At 36.4% G+C, this 6,088-nt stretch overlaps 1 pseudogene; it reads right to left on the minus strand.

The window, feature by feature from the left end:
- Nucleotides 1-4,045: 4,045 nt before the first annotated feature.
- LOC118858703 lies at nucleotides 4,046-4,803 on the minus strand (annotated as a pseudogene).
- Between the last annotated feature and the right edge of the window lie 1,285 nt (nucleotides 4,804-6,088).

Here is a 6,088-nt window from a genome sequence, read left to right on the forward strand (position 1 = left end):
GTTATAGGTCTCCACCATCATCATCATCTTGTAATTAAATCCCAAACATTATACTTTGTTCCTGTATGTTTCTTAAAATTTAACTTTAATCATCTCAGTTTAGTTTGTGATACCTTATTCATGCCACTGTATTTGTTTGTCTGTCTACATTGTTTATTTATTTTTGTCTATATGTTTATATATAATGTTTATATTTATGAATGTGTTTTATATGTGCACATACATATGTAAAATTTATACATAAATATGTGTATTTTATATGTCTATATATTTATATATAGGTCTAAATATGTCTATTTAAGATGTGTAAACTTATATATAGAAAACACATCTGTTTAGTGTGTCTTTTTGAAGTCAAGGAGGAGAAGGAGAAAGAAGATAAGACAATAAGGACAAGAATAGATGAAGAAAATAAGGGGAAGGAGGAGAGGGGAGGAGAAGGATAAGTAGGAGGAGAAGGAAAAGTTAGAGAAGGAGGAGGAGAAAAAGATGAAAAGGAAGAGTAGAAAAAAGCAAAGAAGAGCATAAGAAGGAAAAGGAGAAGGAAGAGGAAAATGAAAGGTTAAAAGGAAGATGATGAGGTGGAAAAGAAGTTAAGGGAGATGATAAGGACAGCAAGGAAAAGGAAGAGAGGAGAAGGAGGAAGAAAAGGAGATGAGAATAAGAAGCATTGAATGGGACACCACTTGACTTTTGACTGGAACAGTTATGTGTGAAATATTACAAAGGCCAGCACTGATCCTGCCAGCCCTTTGCATAGTGTGGCCTGTAGGTTTACATTAGTTTTTGTGTCTTAGACTAAGAACCATTAGAAAGCAGGGGCCACATTGACATATTGCTTTGTACAACAAAAATGCTTAGTATAAAACTATACACACAGATGGACCAATGCTTTGATGGAAATATTTTTTAGGATAACAATGGCGTGATACTTGACAAATTTTTGTTTCTTCCAGGTGACAAACCAACTGTGAAAATAGGGATGTAATTTTGCCACAAATTCTCTTCCTTATCAAACCAAATTAGGTAGCAGCCCTAGCCAACTTCTCTAGAGCCAAGGGGACAGCTTTCTCCATTAAAGGTGGACTAGCAGATTGTCCTCTGAATTGCTGTCTTATTCTGGATTCCACAACTTAAAAATTCTTCAAATAATCCATGAAAAAAAATGTTTCTGTTGTCACCTCGATCATATTTCCATTTGAAAGAATATGTTATCTTTAGTATTGCCTGTTTTTTATATAAAACAGCACTATTAAGTACTCAAGAGGATTTTCGATGTTCTCAAAAAAAGCTTAAATTGACAATATGTATGTGGATTTTTAAATAGCATGATATAGTTGCATACATGGAACTAAACAGAAATAAAAGAGGAATTTATCTTTTTCCCTCAGGGATAATTTTAGATAGCATCATTGCTTGAGAGTGTAGGTTTTAAAGAAATGGAGTCATTAAAAAGAAAGCGAGAAGAAAAGTACATCAGCTGTATAAAATATCATTAATTATTGTTGAGTGAAATACAAAACATAATACTAAGGTAACAAAATATTGAACTGAATACAACCAGTTTAAATCTAATAAATGATGGCTAGCTTAATCATAGATATGACCAAGGGGCTAAGAACTCATACTTCAATATAATTCAGAGATCAATGTTTTCATGCCATACATACTATTCTCTGGTACAGAAGGCAACCCATCCACACCTTCTCATTATGTAGGATTTCTTGCCAGTATTTCCTCATCAATCCTCCCCAGAGGTCCTATCCAATGTGTTGGATCAATCAGTCAATCTGCTTCATTTGACATTTCTGAATTACATAGTAGAAACCACAATGTTCTTTTGTTGCCTTTTATCGTGGCATTAGACAACTCATCTCCTTTTCTTGGATCCATGTCCTGGTCTTGCATCTTGTAAAGGGACTTATTTTGATATCATGATATTTCAAACATACTATCACCAAGATGGGCTTTTATAGTAGCAAGCAGTGCTACCCAATTTCCCAAATGGAACTCAGCTTGACTTCCATTATGTATTCAATCCTGTGCCTATCTCAACACTCATCAGAGATCAGAGTGGTATAATGCATGAAAAGACCTACACTGAAATTCTAACTCTAGGAGAGGATTCTGGGAAGATGGCAGAGCAGATCAGAAAATTCCAAGCTTTCATGGTTTTCCCCCACAAAAGAGTTAAAATAGCACCTTAGGGAGAACAAACTGTGGGTGGAGACAAAGAAGAATAGGGGCACAACCAGGATCTTCCTAAAACAATTCGAGAAGGTGGGAAGAAAAATCCCAGGACCAGTTTTGGTCTCTGGGAGGAGTAAACACCTCCAGACTGGGTTCCAATTTAACCACAAGTGGGCAAGCCTCTTAAACAACTAGTTGCAAGTCCCAGGGTTAGTTGGCTTGAGAGGCTGCCTCAGCCCCAGCCACTGGAATTTTGCACCCCAGGATAGTGAGGGGAGTCATGTGTTTGAGTCCAGGAAGATTGTGGGAACCTCTGCTGATGAGGAACACCAGACCCAACTGTGCTGTGAGGAGTGGTGGGGGTGAGAAGGAACCAGCATACAGAAGGTGAGTGCAGAAGCAGTGGGGCAGAAAGCAACTGGCTGTGGGCACTGATAGGAGGTTGGCAGTTTGTCTTTGGTTCCAGGCCAGAGGGAACTGAAGATCTGGGGCAAGAGGCACCATTTCCCGTACTCTAGGGGTAGAGATGATTACAAAAATCATTACCACAAAAAAAATGCACAGGCAAAGGAAAAAGACTCCAACCATAGAAACCTACTATGGGAATAGAGATGACCAGGGTTCACCTTCAGAGGAGGATATTGAAGTAAAGAAACCCCCAAAGAGCAATGTCAAATGGTCACTTGCCCAAAAAGAATTTATAGAAGATCTTAAAAAAGACTTTAAAAACCAAATGACAGAGATGAAGGAAAAACTAAAAATAAATTAAAAAAATAAAAATAATCTGAGAAAAACAAGAAGGTTATGAAAGGAAAAGGAGATCCAGAATCTCAAGGAGGAAAATGACACCTTGAAAAGTAGAACTGGGCAAAGTGAAGCCAGTAAAGTTATAAGAGAGCAAGAAATAATTAAATAAAACATGAATAATGAAAAAAATAGAAGAGAAGGTGAAACATAAGAAAAACAATAGATTTGGAGAATAGATCAAGAAGAGAAAATATAAAAATAATCAGAGTAACTGAAAGTTATGATCAAAAAAAGAATCTTGACACAATAATACAGGAAATAATTAAAGAAAATTGTCCTGAAGCATTAGAACAAGGCAGGGAAGTGGGAATAGGAAAAATCCATCGAACACCACTTAAAAGAGATCCTATGAGGAAAACTCATAGGAACATCATAGTTAAGTTCTGAAACCCCAAGCTCAAGCATAAAACATTAAAAGCATCAAGATTAAAACAATTAAAACATGATGGTGCCACAATTAGAATTACAGAAGACCTAGCAGCAGAGACATTAAAGGACCGCAGGTCTTGGAACACAATATATCAAAGAGCAGAAGACCTGGGGCTCTGGCTGAAAATATCATACCCTTCAAATTTCAGTATTATCAAAGAATGAAAAAAATAGACATTTGACAAACCTTCAGACTTTCAAGACTTTGTTTAAAAAAATCCTCAACTTAATAGAAGATTTGACATACAAGAACCAAGAGAAACATAAGGTACATACAAAAGACTGACTATAAGAACAGACTGTTTACCTTTTATATAACATAAAATGTAAAATGTATGTCTAACATTCCTATTAATAATTGTCATGGTTGTAAGAAAGAGGGGGATAAACCTGACTATGATATGAATTTAAAAAGTAAAACCGTTTAGAAACAGCTAAAAAGAGTAACTATTTTGTACAAAAGTGGTGCAAGAAGAAGAATGGATACAGAGGATGTAGATGGAGGAGGAAGGCTGATAGTTCTGATAACTCACTTTCATCAGGAATGGGTTTTTTTTTTAATTTTGTCACAGGCATTTTTATTAACAGACCATTAGAAAAATAATCATGGCAGAGAACTTTAGTTCATTCTTCTAATAAGCCTGTTGATCTGGTCTTCCCTGTTACCAGCATCTCCACCTTCCACAAAATGTGTAGTATTTTTCTTCATTCTGCCTTGTGGAGAAGATAATTTGAAGGACCACAGGAAGTTGTTGGCAGCTTTGAAGTGCTTGCCAACAATGTAGATCTCATGGATTGAGTCCTCCATGCAGATAATTCCATATTTACCAAGAGATTTTGCAATAAGGGTAGTATTCATCAGGGCAATCCTCTGTTTCTTGATCTTGCCATAACCATGTTTGTAAGTCAAGTCATTAACAGACTTCAGGTTTGGGTAACCCCATGCAATGTATGGTTCCACAATCCTCAGCATGTTAATCTAAACTTTGTTAAGTTAAACAAAAGTGCCATTGAAGATTTGGCCAAGATGAAGAAGTTGCAATACTTTTTGGACCTTTGGCCTAACACCATTGATACCTCTGATTCTGATCACAAAAACTAACTTGGGTTCAGCAGGTACATAGTAGTTGCCAGCTTTGCGTGCCATTCTAGCCAGCTGGATTTCACTTCTGTACATCTGTCTATACTCCTTATGGTAGGCTTTAGCTTTTTCATAGACAACTTTTCTCCATATCTTACGGAGCTTTTTAATAGCCGTCTTCTTCTTCAAGTGTTTGGCCTTCAGTATTGCAAAAGCCTTTCACTTTTTCAGAAGGGATTCTGGAATGAGTGGTAGCTTCTTCTTTCTTCTACACCCACCATGATTCCAGCTGGAAAAAGAGGACAGGAATGCGTTTAAGAGGGAAAAATACATATCTATTTAGAAGAGTAACATATATATTTAGAAGAGTATAAAGGTCTTCTAAATCTAGAAGAAATAAAATGGTAAGGGTATAGTCAGGGGGGAGAAGACAAGGGATGGATTAGGAAAAGGGAGGGATTTTTAGAGGGGAGAATGACGGAGCAGGTAAAGGGTATTTAGATCAATGGGAGTGGGAGGATAGGGGAGGGATCCTTGGAGGGGGGAAGGCAAGTAATAGGAGGGCTGGGTGTTTGGTGGAGGAGGGGGGCAGGCAAGTAATAGGAGGGCGATGTAGTGGGTAGAAGTAAAGTAGATGAGGCAGGAGGAATAGGAAAGAAGAGATATGTACAAACATGAAAACAAAGGTCAGGAGTAGAGTATGTTTGGGAAAGTATATGTTTATATAAGCATGTATATATGTGTATGTATATACTGAGAAACATATCTAAACTATATTGTAGTCTTCGGGGGGGGGTGGGGGGAGGGAAAAAAGTTTCAAAGTGCACAGCAGAGAACAAAACACAAGAAAGCAAAGAAAATATAGACAATTCTCAACACAAGGTGTATTATTTATCACACAGGCTTTCTTGAAATAAAAATTTGTTGTCACATATTTTGAATCCTCTCTTATGTTCTGCTATGCATATGACATGCTTTTTTCATTCTTACTTTGTATTTAAGTTTCAATATTTAAGTTTATGATATGTTTTTGTTTCTTTTCTCTATTCTGTATTTGTGTTCTGGTCAATAAAAAAATTTAAAAAAAGAAATTCTAACTTTAACACTAACTGGGTAAATGTCATTGAACCTCAGTTTCCTGATCTATAATATGGTGATAACAATAACTATTTCATAGGGTTGCTGTGAGGATAAAATGAGAAAATGTATGTAAAATGCTACAGATGTAAAAATACATGATAAGTGCTTAATTAATGCTTATCCCTACCCCCTCCACGTATTTTAGTTATTATTGTCCATGGCTAACTTTTCCAAGCTACTTATACTGTTGGATTAAGTCAACAGACCGTAAATACTAAAACCCTTCACAATCTGCTCATTATGTGCTTTATCTACTTGGTTTTCTCATTCCAGATTATCAATCTCTTAAAAAGATCTTGGATATCATTGGCAAATCTCCATAGAATTCTGGCGCTTGATGAAATCAGTACTATGCCATTAGCAAAGAGAAACACCTAGAGAATTCCACTATCAGTAGAGAATCCACCTGCCAATTGGGTCTTACCTGAGGAAGGTATCCTC

Source organism: Trichosurus vulpecula, chromosome 7 (assembly GCF_011100635.1).
Source record: "Trichosurus vulpecula isolate mTriVul1 chromosome 7, mTriVul1.pri, whole genome shotgun sequence".
Taxonomy (NCBI): Eukaryota; Metazoa; Chordata; class Mammalia; order Diprotodontia; family Phalangeridae; genus Trichosurus; species Trichosurus vulpecula.